The sequence below is a fragment of the Bos mutus genome, chromosome 11, assembly GCF_027580195.1.
Source record: "Bos mutus isolate GX-2022 chromosome 11, NWIPB_WYAK_1.1, whole genome shotgun sequence".
Lineage (NCBI taxonomy): Eukaryota > Metazoa > Chordata > Mammalia > Artiodactyla > Bovidae > Bos > Bos mutus.
Genome location: NC_091627.1, coordinates 88,676,890 through 88,691,113, shown reverse-complemented (window position 1 = coordinate 88,691,113; position 14,224 = coordinate 88,676,890).

The following is a 14,224-nucleotide window of genomic DNA, read 5'->3' as shown; positions in this document are numbered from 1 at the left end:
ACACAACTGAGGGACTTAACAACAACAACAACAAAAGTGGAGAATAAATACTGATATCAATAAACCATCTCTTCCACAAGATTCAAACACTTTAGCTGCAGATCAGAGTCAGAATTTGTCTATTTATTTTCTCATCCCCATTCCATTCCCAGCTATGCATGTTTGTTATCCAGTCTCCTTACGTGAAGGTGAAAGTTGCTCAGTCCTGTCTGACTCTTTGTGACCCCATGGACTATACAGTCCATGGAATTCTCCAGGCCAGAATACTGAATAGAGTTAGAAGACAATGTAATGGTTGTAGTTGGACAAGAGGTCAGTCCAGAAGAAATAAATAGAAGAATCCTATTGTTCAGCATTTCCATGCTTTTTGAATGGAAAGCTGACCAACAATTGGTCCACATAGCTGTTTGTAGTTTAGTTGATTGTTCTGACTTTTTTCCTTATAAAATTTTGTATTTGTAAGACAGACTATATTAGACAGGCTGTGAAATTACATAGCACCAGAGAGCTAAAATGGCTGATGAGAAAATAATGCTAAGGACCAAAAATACAATTGAACATAATACTTTTGGGAATGCCATGTAAATGCATCAGATACTTACACAAGTCCCTTGACAGTCATCCTGGATAAGGCCCTTCAAGCAGGAAGGAAAAACCCATACCTAAAACATGTATCAATGTCCATCAAAATAAATCACTATTCCTTCCTGGTTGAAGGAGTCCAACGTAATAAACCTGCTACAAAGGATACGGTTATTTTCCTTGAGGGAGGAGACTCAATCGGATTTAGTTTAGGGGATTTAGACTTGAACATTTTTGCTGACAGGCTGAAACCCATAAACCACCTTATCTATACTGCTGTTGAGCCCATACATGCTACCATAACTCTTCTGTCCATTCATTCATTGTGCCAGAATTGGGGGAGAGGGGAATAACAAAGGCTGGTTGATGTCAACTAGCCAAGACATACATACTCTAGTTGGCTCTTTAGTAACCCTTTCATGGGAGATATGCACCAGTGGGCATTAACATGAAATACAAAGATTTTTACACTCTGTATCCATTCCTGTAGGCACATCCCATGCTGCTATTCCAGATGGCCTTACCAATTTTTCTCTTTTCGGCTTCTGATGAACTTGCCAACCCATTTCTTTTTCTCTGTTCAACCTCTGAGCATTCTCCCCAAGCCATTTGCCATTGCTCATGAATCTACATATAATTGGCCCTCTGGCCTTCAGAATCCGTGAATGGAGAACCGCAGATACAGAGAACCAACAATGGGAATTGAGTATTCATGGATCTCCAGTGGGTCCTAAAAGTAATCTCCCACAGATACCAAAGGACAACTGTACTGACTCAGGTTATTTCCATTTAACCGAAGTGGATTACCAGCTGCAATACATTTTCAGTTGTACTCACTTGTACTAAGCACCTAAATCAGAGAAATGATCTGACTTTGTTTGCTGCCTCCATCCTTTGGTTATAATAAGTCACCATATGGGCATAGAAGTGAGCTGAAGGAGAGATGTTGATTCAACAATTGTGTTGAACATGGAGTCTGGGTAACCTTGCTTGTATAACAAACTTACCATTTTTGTCACTGGTCATGCTCAATCCCAAGTGTACAACTTCCATGTTATAATGGAATTTCAATGGACTTCAATTTTATGATTTGGTAAATGCAGCAGAACCAAACATGTGATGGTTACATGATAATTTGATATCAGTCACTATGTGTCTACCAGGGCACATTAGTCAGCTGATTTGAGCCAGAGCTATCGTTTTCCACCTACCACTATGCTGGGTTTTTCATTGACAGCCAGATTTGGGTGCTCTGTCTCCAAAAATTTAATCTGAATGTGCACTTTTTTAGCCTATTCCAATCACTGACTCTTAAGAGGAAGCAGAACTGAGATGGAGATTAGCACTGTTATTGTTGCTTTGTCACTAAATCATGTCTAACTCTTTTGCAACCCCATGGACTGCAGCCCACCAGGCACCTCTGTCCATGGGATTTTTCAGGCAAGAATACTGAAGTGGGTTGCCATCTCCATCTCCAGGAGATCTTCCAGACCCAGGGATCCAGCCAGCATTCCTGGCATTGCAGGTGGATTCTTTACTCCTGAGCCAGATTAGCAGAAAATTAAGTGAAGTGAAAGTCACTCTGCTGCTGCTGCTGCTGCTAAGTCGCTTCAGTCATGTCCGACTCTGTGCGACCCCATAAACAGCAGCCCACCAGGCTCCCCCGTCCCTGGGATTCTTCAGGCAAGAACACTGGAGTGGGTTGCCATTTCCTTCTCCAATGCATGAAAGTGAAAAGTGAAAGTGAAATCGCTCAGTCGTGTCCAACTCTTAGCGACCCCATGGACTGCAGCCTACCAGGCTCCTCCATCATGGGATTTTCCAGGCAAGAGTACTGGGGTGGGGTGCCACTGCCTTCTCTGGAAAGTTGCTCGGTCGTGTCTAATTCTTTGCAACTCCATGGACTATACAATACATGGAATTATCCAGGCCAGAATACTGGAGTGGGTAGCTGTTCCCTTCTCCAGGGGATCTTCCTGACCCAGGAATCAAACCAGGGTCTCCTGCATTACAGGTGGATTCATTACTGGCTGAGCTACCAGGGAAGTCCAGAGATTAGCATGGTGGATGGTAATTCATGAGTTCTCTTGGGGGTTTCCATAGTGGCTCAGGAGTAAAGAATCTGCCTGCCAATGCAGGAGACATGGGTTCAGTCCCCAGTCTGAGAGGATCCCACATGCTGTGGAGCAACTGGACCCAAGCACCACAGCTTCTGAAGCCTGCATGCCCCAGAGCCAGACCTCTGCAACAATAGAGCCACCACAATGAGAAAACTGCATGCCTCAACTAGAGAGTAGTCTCTGCTAGCCACAACTAAAGACCATGCAGAAACAAAGCCCCAGTACAGCCAAAAAATAAATAATTTTTTAAGAGTTCTCTTGGGATCACTGCTACAGGGGAGATAAAGAAGAAGATTGGACAGAGGGATAATTTAGGTTGTGGAGAAGTCACAGTAGGGCTCCAGGCAACCCTCCATGGAACTCTGAAGCCAGAATTGCCCTTGAGTTGTGACAAAGTGTCTAGTCCTTTATACAACTTACTGTCCAGTCACTGGATAGAGGCTGTCCTGGAAAGAAGGTGTGGCTTTGGAAGAGGTAACTCTCTTTAGCTAAGAATAGTTTCTTGAGTGGTCTGACAGCTGTCACTTATCAACCTTCTTTCCATGGGGTTGAAAGAGAGAATAAGCCCTTCAATCTTGAAGAATGATCTAAGTCAGCAACATACCTCTACACTTTCAAGTGTTACTTACTTCACCAGGATGGGTCAGAGATTTTAAACCAGGTTTTTGTCTGTTCTTGTAAACTTGGTCTTAACTCTAAAACCTTTGTTTTGTACTACAACAAAATCTTATTTGCCATTCCATGTATAGTATTAAAAATGTAAAAATCTTGTCTGAGAACAGATATACACTGCTATAATCATTATTTAAGTGCATTCTTATTCCACTATTTTCACTTAAAATGATTTTTTTCAATATTTCTCTTGGAAAAAAATAATTGCCTTTATTTCCCTCCTGGTATATTTTGAAAGTTGAGACTGTAGAACATTTTTATCATGTTTGTATTATGACTGAAGGCAGGTAATTCTATGAATTATATTCAGACAACTGTTAAAGAAATTATAGCTCCTCTGTGAACATAATCAAAACAAGTCAATAAATTTCTAGCCAATATATTTCTTTGTTTTTTAAGCTATAATTTCAGATCAATGAATGATTAATTAGATTGCTACAGAATCACTTTAATTTGACTATTGGATTGACTAAAATAACATGGGTCACTGAGGAGTCCCATAATTCCTAAACCAATCATTTACTCTGAGGAATACATGGAGTGGGGGAAGTTTTCCACCTGAATGAGAAGGACTAACAGCCTCCTTCTTACCTGTGACTCAAAAAAACACAAAATATCCACAACCACTGTTTAATCAGGATCAGATCCAAGAGTGAGCAGAAGAAACTTTGCCTTTTTGTTTAAACTCTTAGCTAAAGATAAGATGAGACTACTACTTCTGTTTCTCTGAGTTTTCAATAGTATCTAATTTAAAGTGTTTTCCTGAATAAGAGTTTACTTTTCTTCATTACCAGCACACCAATCCCTGAACTGTTTTTTATGGTTGCTTTGAATCACATTATTTACCTGTTTCAGTGTCAGAGAAATTTCCAGTTTTAAAATAGGACCTAACTTTCAGCATTACTTTGCTTTTTTTTCTTAAGAGATTTGAATAAAAGTTTTGCAGTTCAAAAAAAAAAAAAAAAAGTTTTGCAGTTTACTATAGATAGAATGGGATTGTAAATTGTTTCTATAAAGAGCCATACAATGAATATTTTCAGCTTTATGGACTGTGATTTCTGGTGCAAGGACCTAGAACTATTGTTGCAGCAAGAAAGCAGTCGTAGATAATGCCTAAATAAATGGGCAGGGTGTGTTCCAATAAAACTTCATTTGAAAAAAATAAGAGTCAAACCAGATTTGACCCGTAGACTATAGTTCACCTATAAGTCATTGCTTGCCAAGCCTTGATTTATATAATATCAAAGAACAGAGTCAGGTGAAAAGTGAGTCATTTTACTAACTGAATGTTTGGTTTACTGAAACCCTAAATTTTGATGCATGAAAACACTCAACAGATGGAGTGAATATCCTTATTTTAAATCTAACTGGCATCATACAGGAGAAGGCAATAGCACCCCACTCCAGTACTCTTGCCTGGAAAATCCCATGGACGGAGGAGCCTGGAAGGCTGCAGTCCATGGGGTCACTAAGGGTCGGACACGACTGAGCGACTTCACTTTCACTTTTCACTTTCATGCATTGGAGAAGGAAATGGCAACCCACTCCAGTGGTCTTGCCTGGAGAATCCCATGGATGGGGGAGCCTGGTGGGCTGCCGTCTATGGGGTCGCACAGAGTCAGACACTACTGAATGACTTAGCGGTAGCAGGAGACATCATACAAGCAGAGCCACCCAATCCATCAGAAATTGTGGGAGAAAGATGTAGGCAAGCCAAATATTTTAACCTTTTATGAGTCCCTATGAGATTTAGCATTAAATTCCATTGAACAAAAATGTAGGATCTAGACACTGTTCTAGACACAAGAGTCCAAAAATATAAGTACTTTTTCTTTGTAGGATTCTAATATATGCCACCAGGGCTTGCCAGCTGGCTCAGCGATGCATGAGACACGGGTTCAATTCCTGGGTCAGGAAAATATCCTGGAGAAGGAAATGGCCCCACTCCAGTATTGTTGCCTGGGAAATCCCATGGACAGATGAGCCAGATGGGCTACAGTCTATGGGGTTGCAAAAGAGTTGGACATGACTGAGCAACTAAACAACACAACAATATATGCCACATCATTATATACTTATTTTCTGAACACACCTAAAATCAAGTTAGGAACACAATTTTCATCCCTTGAGCCTTTCTCCCAGATAGTCAACTTGTTTTGTTTTTCCTTTTGTGATCATATTTCTGGAAATATAAATTCTTTAAAGGTATCTAAGAGTTCATTTTTATGATGAAAAATCATTTTCTTTAATAACCCACTAGCTTTGCCTGGATTATTTTTCTCTACATAATTGGCTGACCCATGATATCTGAGAATTCAAGAATTTTTATACAACTTCCTACAGAAGTCATGTGCTGATAGATCATTTCTCTTGTTGAAAAATGTGACAATTGCTTTGGAGACGGAATGGCTCTAAGATTTATTCATTATTATATTTAATTTCATATTTTTGGTACATCAAATTCCAACCTAATGTTTTATGCTGCTTTACGCACAACTTGCTGTTCAGTTGATGCCGCTGGTATATCATTTCTCTCATCTGCTAAGTGTATCTCAGAATGTTATATGACTTTTCTCTACATCTCTGAAATCATCACTGTAGTTTATGTGAAGCATGAAATTTATCCATTTTTGACTAGCTCACCTCTGGAATGTAAAATTTGCTGCTAGATGGTAAAGTCTGAGACATAATTTTATCTGACAGCTTACAATGCAAACCATCCCATCCCTATGTTTTACATAACTTTGTTTCTTTGCTTTACATGCTTCCAAGTATAATAGCATCACCGACTCAATGGACATGAGTTTGTGTGAAGTCCAGGAGTTGGTGATGGATAGGGAGGCCTGGTGCACTGCAGTCCCTGGGGTTGCAAAGAATCGGAAATGACTGAGCGACTGATCTGAAGTATAATAGGTTGTGCATGAGTGCTAAGTCACTTTAGTCGTGTCTGACTCTTGGTGACGCTATGGACTGTAGCACGCCAGGCTTCTCTGTCCATGGGATTCTCCAGGCAAGAGTACTGGAATGGATTGCCATGCCCTCCTCCAGGGTATCTTCCTGACCCAGGGATCGAACCCACATCTTTTGTCTCTCCTACATTGGCAGTGGAGTTCTTTACCACTACCTGGGAAGCCTGTGTAACGGGTTACATATATTGAAATTGTCTCTCTCTCTCTAATATCCATCTATCCACATCATGTTTAGGGAATGCCAGGCATGACACAACAGAATTAATAGAAATAGTTAATCCAGGTCTCATCCTCAACTATGTGTGTGTCCATTATATCTAGATCTCTTGGGATCTTGTTTAATTGAAATTCCAGAAATTATTTATATGTAGTCTATCTTTCTTACAGTTCTTCACAGATTTTTTTCAACTTTTAGCAGTGTAGAATACATTAATAGAACAATGCCATGTATATTTGGTACAGGCTAGAAGAGCCACATCATAACCTCCATCTGAAAATAAACTATTTAGACAATATCAGTTGATAATCACGGGAACATTTTTTTGAAACAACTGGATCTCCAAAACTTGACATAACTCTCTTCACTAAGACTAAAAATTTAATGTGACATAGAAGACAGCTACAGAAAATAATTCAAGTTTGCCTATTAAGGGCGTTCTAGGGATACTTAATGAAGCCCACTGAGAGCCTGGGCCAGTAGACTTGTTACAACCTTCAATAAGGCACAACTGTGACAGCTCATAAAATAATCCATCTTTGTCACCCTCATCATCTACAACAGAGGCCAGACACTGAGCAGAATCTGTCTATTGCCAATTTAACTGTTGGTGCTTTCTGGTTGAAAGAGATGCAAGTGACACAGAAAGAGTCTTCCTGAAATGTAAGTTCAACATTTTCCAGATATGGAACTTACTACTGTGTATATGTGAGTCTGTCATGCAGAATAAAGGGCTGAGCTAGAATGACATTCATGCATTTATATAGTGCTTTGTTCAGAAAAATTTTTCCCTTCTTTTGCAAAGTATTCAGGTGGTGTTATTAGTGTCTGATAATCACAAATGCTTCTTATTTGTTCAAAAGAATAGTCAGGTAACTCATGGTCAACCAATCACGGTGTCTCTCCCCATAGATAGTAATGATGATCTGTCCAAGGACTGGAAAGCCAAACTGGTGAAAAAAAAAAGTTTTTCTAGAACTTAAAACTTCAAATTGAATGTCTTTCTTACTAGGTCTTTTGTCAGATTCTATACAATACACAGATCTGTAGAATAAAGGTGACTAAAGGAGTAAGTAGGAGTAAGAAAAAAGATGAGAAATTCCCTGGTGACTCAAGTAGTGAAGAATCCACCTACGAACGTAGAAGACCCAGGTTCCATCCCTGGATCTGGAAGATCCCTGGAGAAGGAAATGACAACCCACTTCAGTATTCTTGTCTGGGAAATTCCAGGGGCAGAGGAGCCTGGCAGGCTACAGTCCATGGGGTTGCAAGAGCGACTAAACTCCCACCACCACCAGTATTAATTTCCTAGAGTTGCCACAAATGGTGTGGCATTAAAAATGGCAAACTTATTCTCTCACAGTCCTGAACCTGGAAGTTCAAATGCAAAGTGTCATTAAGACCACACTCTCTCTGGGGGCTCTATAGGAAAATCCATTCCTTGCCTCTTCTAGCTTCTGGTGGCTATTGGCATTTATTGACCACATCATTCCAGTCTCCGCCTTCAAGTTCACATTATCTCCTTCTCTTCTGTGTGTCTGTCTCCTTTGATGTTTCTTGGTCTAATCTCTCTTTTATAAGTTTACATGTGATTGAGTTTAGGGCCCGCCCAGAAAATACAGGATAAATTCCTTCTCTCAAGATACTAAGCTTAATTACATCTGTAAATACCCATTTCTCCAGAAAATAACTCTCAGAGTTTCTAAGGATTAAACCATGGAAATATCTATTTAGAGACCACTATCAGCCCATATACTATCTTTCTATGGCTTGGTTATGCAACCAAAACTTTCTCTTTCTTACCCCGTAAATTTTTTTTAACTTACTACATTTAACTTTTAAATTAGCTAAAATTACATATATAATTTTAGGAAATATATACATAGACATCTATATATTTATGTATACATATATACATTATATATACATATATACATTATATATATATACATATATGTATCAGTTCAGTTCAGTTCAGTTGCTCATTCATGTCCGACTCTTTGTGACCCCATGAATCGCAGCATGCCAGGCCTCCCTATCCATCATCAACTCCCGGAGTTCACCCAAACTCATGTGCATCAAGGGTGATGCCATCCAGCCATCTCATCCTCTGTCATCCCCTTCTCCTCCTGTCCCCAGTCCCTCCCAGCATCAGGGTCTTTTCCAATGAGTCAGCTTTTCACATGAGGTGGCCAAGTATTGGAGTTTCAGCCTCAGCATCAGCCTTATGTATATATACACCTTATATGTGTGTATATATGTAGTTACATATATATATATATATATATATATATATATATACACACACACATACGTATTTATGTATATATGTATATATACATATGTATACCCAGGGGTCAAACCCAGGTCTCCCGCATTGCAGCTGGATTCTTTACAGCTGAGCCACAAGGGAAGCCCATATATATATATATTGTGTTGTGCTTAGTCGCTCAGTCATCTCCAACTCTTTTTGACTCCATAGACTGTAGCCTGCCAGGCTCCTCTGTCCATGGGGATCCTCCAGGCAAGAATATTGTCGTGGGTTTCCACGCCATCCTCCAGGGGATCTTCCCAACCCAGGAATTGAACCCAGGTTTCCCACATTGCAGGCAGCTTCTTTAACATCTGAGCCACCAGGGAAGCCCAAGAATACTGGAGTGGGGAGCATATGTCTTCTTCTAGGGATCTTCCTGACCCAGGAATCAAACCAGAGTCTCCTGCATTGCTGGTGGATCCTTTACCTGCTGAGCTACCAGGAAAGCCCCCCCACCCACCCACACACACACACACATTTGGTCACACTGCATGGCTTGTGGGGTCTCAGTTCCCCGACCAGGAACTGAACCCTGGCCATGGTAGTAAAAGCCTGGAGTCCTAACCACCAAGACACCAAAGAACTTCCCAAAATAAGATTTCCAATATTAAGATCATATTAGTTTTCTGTATTTCAAAAGTAAAATGGTGGAATAATAATTTTATTTAGTTTCTTATCCTATGTTGCTGGCTCTGTGTAATTGGCAAAACTTATTTATGGTCAATTTATCAGTACAAAATCAAGAGCCTTAAATATATGCATGCTATTTGCCCAATCATTTCACTTATTGTGCTATTCTTATAAGTCTATTTAAAGATGTGCACCAAGATTTAGTAGTATTTATAATTGAAAGTAAATTAGTATTCAAATAGTAGAGCATTAGACTTATGTCACTAATAGTTTAGGAGATAGGATATATTGAATGTCCCTCCTGATTAAAACAACTAAAAATGTTGGATGTACTCTTCAGTCTATTTTAAAATACATCCTTTAACTAGAAAGAAAAGAAGCAATTCTCAGAGGTCAAATACTAAGTGAAAGTTAGAATCCAGAAATATAAGTAGAGCAGTGAAGCTGCATTTGCCCTGTGGGCATTCTTCAATTCCAAGAAGCGTTAACTTTGATTTTCATAGCTCTGCAGCCCATAGGATAGAAGCTATAGAGGAGTCTAGTAGAAAATGATCTTCATGGAACTAGAATCACAATGGCCTAATCTCTCAGTTTATGGGTAAAGAAAAATCCCATCGACCTCCACACTGATATTCAATATATTCTTAGAAAAAGAAAAAGGGAAACTAGAAAAAGGTCAAGAAAAACCTTGAGTTTTATTCCTGAATAGAAAGAGAAAGATTTACTATTCAGTTTTCCCTCCCAGATTCATACTATAAGGTGATCTGAAAATGGTCAGCCCAGCATTTGTCTTCAAGAAGCATCATTTCTTGAAAATAACTCACCTTCAACAGAAGTCTCAAAATATTGCCTCCTTTAAAACTCCAAATGATATGAATTTAATTGTTTATTGATTAAAATAAGAATTAAGAAATAAAGCATAAATGAGACTAAGAAGGAAAAGTTAACAAACAAAAACAAATTCCCCTAGGCACAGTGTAAGCATATTTATTCAATGTAGAAATAAATAAAATGGATAATATTATATATCTATATATACCCAAATAGAGTAATATGTCTCTTAGAAATTAAAATTATTGAAACTGAAAATTCAATACATGGGTCAATAGCAGATGGGATCTAGGAAAGCCATTTAATTTCCTTGAACCAATGTGGTCTATGCAATTAAAGTACATATGACTGACATCTTATAAGGTTGTGTAAATCTGATGCATTGTATGTGAAAACACTACAGAAAAAAATAAAGCACTATTTCATTCAATCACTTCAGTTCAGTTCAGTCGCTCAGTCGTGTCCGACTCTTTGCGACCCCATGAATCGCAGCATGCCAGGCCTCCCTGTCCATCACCAACTCCCGGAGTTCCCACAAACTCATGTTCATTGAGTTGGTGATGCCATCCAGCCATCTCATCCTCTGTCGTCCCCTTCTCCTCCTGCCCCCAATCCCTCCCAGCATCAGAGTTTTTCCAATGAGTCAACTCTTCCCATGAGGTGGCCAAAGTACTGGAGTTTCAGCTTCAGCATCATTCCCTCCAAAGAAATCCCAGGGCTGATCTCCTTCAGAATGGACTGGTTGGATCTCCTTGCAGTCCAAGGGACTCTCAAGAGTCTTCTCCAACACCACAGTTCTAAAGCATCAATTCTTCAGTGCTCAGCACTTAGTTGCTATTATATATCTATATATTATCCTATTATCTATAAGCTTCTATCTATTACCCTCTAATTTGGGCAGACCAATATTTTACTCTCCTTGTCTTAGGAAAGATACAAGATAACCAAATAACAGGAACAAATTCAAAGGTGCTGGGCATAAACTAGAGAACTTCAAAGAGTATGTGACTAATCAGTACATAAATCACTCAGAATAATTCTGAAAAAAGCACTAACAACCTTGAAATCGTTACTCTTAATATAGAACAGGGTAAGGAGTATGCCTGAATGGTGGGTCTGTTCAGGCAGAAAGAGACTGGGCCATTCTCAAAGTATTCCTTTCTGATCCAGTAATGTGCAATGGATAGATGACATGGATTCCAATAGAAATGAATCACAATTGTGAAGATGGCTTTAAATGGGGACAAGGGCTCTAAATAAAGGCAAGCTTGGAATGCAGATGTCAACATGAATTCCAGCATAGACACTTTATGACCTAGAATACAGATAGATCTCAACTCCCAAATTACTTGGTGTTTTGGAAGCTCTGATGTAATTTATAGACACCTTGAAAGTTTTAACAGTAAAAATGACCTTAAGGTGAATGAGATTTCACTTTTTCTGAGGCAGAAAAATAGACCAACATGATTATTGTTTGATTAACATTATCAGGAAATAAGTTTTATATTACTAATGCACTTGTATTTGTGGCTCAAAAGTCATATTTACCACACATCCAGTACTCATTAAGTATTTACCATACTCATGATAGTGAACATTCAGACATTATATAAGGATCAAGTGATACAGTGACAAGCAACTCTGAGAGTGTACCTTCAAAGACTTTATAGCCGAATAGAAAAGCAAACACTATTACTCACTCAAGGGATTTTATTTAATATTGGACAAGTATAAACATCAATTCATTACACCTTTACAAGTCTAGTATTCTACCCATATATTGGGCTCACATTTAATATGGTTTTACATTCATCTTACGCATTATCTAAGGATCTTTGCCATAAAAATAGTTTATATATTGAAAAGCTTTCAGCAAAGTACAAAGGAAAAAAAATAAAGAAAAATGCCTGGTGATTGCTTCAGCATCAGCAGTTATTCAGAGGTCAGCTACCTATATTAAATGCTTAAATATTTATATTAAATAATGAATATTTTAAAACTACATTCAAGTTGAACAACTTCTGTGAAACAGAACGTAGAATGAGATTTCAACACATGTACACAGAGCAGACAATGTTTCTAGTTCAATGGGAGTTTATTGAATTCTTCAAAATATGTCCTTGGTTGTATTTTTAGGTATGCATAAAAAAACTGGACAAACCAAATACTCATGTAGGTAGGTGAATGACCAAACCATTTACAGGTTATCAAAGAGTGCTATCGCAGAAATCATAATGATCGAGTATGCCTGATGAAGGTTAAATAATTTCCAGCAATAATCTGATACTGTGCATTTAAGAGTGAACAGTCAATGTAAAAATCTTTTAAAAAGGTATGGTTAACAATTGGTGAAGATGAGACCTGAAGACGAAAGAATTGTTCACAGGAGGAGGAGCTAAGATGGCAGAGGAGTACGACGGGGAGAACACTTTCTCCCCCACAAATTCATCAAAAGAACATTTAAACACCGAGTAAATTCCACGAAACAACTTCTGAATGCCGGCAGAGGACATCAGGCACCCAGAAAAGCAACCCAAGTCTTTGAAAGGAGGTAGGAAAAAATATAAAAGACAAAAAAAAGAGACAAAAGAGGGAGGGACGGAGTTCAGTCCCGGGAAGGGAGTCTTAAAAAGAGAGAAGTTTCCAAACACCAGGAAACCTTCTCACTGCCGAATCTGTGCCGAGCCTTGGAAGCACAGAGGGCAACATAACAGGGAGGAAAAATAAATAAACAATTAAAACCCACAGATTGCGAGCCCTATGGTAACTCCCCCAGCGGAGAAGCAGCGCAGACACCTGCTAACGCCACTAGCAAGCAGGGGCTGGGCAGGGAGGCGCGGCGCCAGTTGCATTGCTTAGAGTAAGGACCTGGCCTGAATACCCTGAGCGCTATCTGAGCGAAATAATCTGGGCTAGCAAACCAGACTGTGGGATATCTACCACGCGAAAAGCCAGCCCTAACCTAAGACACCGCCAGGCCCGCCCACGGAACAAAGGACTGAACAGAGATAGCCGGCTGCAGACCATCCCCCTCTGGTGACAGGCAGCCAGAGCCAGAAGGGGGCAATCGCAGCCCCAGAGAGACATTATCTATAAAACTGTAGCAGACTCCTTTGCTAACTAAAACTTCTTGGGGGTCTGGACGGTCAACATCTGCCTGAAAAGGTACGCCGGTTGTACACTTAGATAACCGAGTGGCAGGGAGGCGATAAATCACAGCAATCGCGCTCGCCAAACACCTCATCACCTGAGCTGCTCGGACCTGGAAAGGGCACAAAACGCAGGCCCAACCGAGTCTGCGCCTCTGAGGACTACCCGACTGCCTGAACCTGAGCGGCTTGGACCTGGGAGGTGCAGGCAGCCCAGGGCTGGCCACGGATGGTTCTCGGCAGAGCAACCTAGAGCCTGAGCAGTGTGGGCAGGGAGGCTACACGCACCGTGAGCGGGGGCGGACCCAGTGTGGCTGAGGCACTGTGAGCACACGCCAGTGTTATTTGTTTGCAGCATTCCTCCCTCCCTCCCCACAGCGCAACTGAACAAGTGAGCTAAAAAAAAAAAAAAAAGTGTCCTCCACTGTTCCCTGTGTGTCAGGGTGGAAACCAGACACTGAAGAGCCCAGCAAACAGAAGAAGCTATAAGAGAGAGAACCGCCTTGGAAGCTACAGGCAATAGATTAAAACCCTGTGATTAGTACCAACTACATAAGAAGGGGCCTATAGATCTTGAGAAATATAAGTCGGACCAAGGAACTAGCCAAAAATGAACTGAACCCACAATACTTACAACAAAACCAGAGAAAGTCCTAGATATATTTTTACTACTTTTATGATCCTTCTTTCTTTCTTTTTTATTTTAATTCCTTTAAAAATTTTTACGTCCTCTATTATTC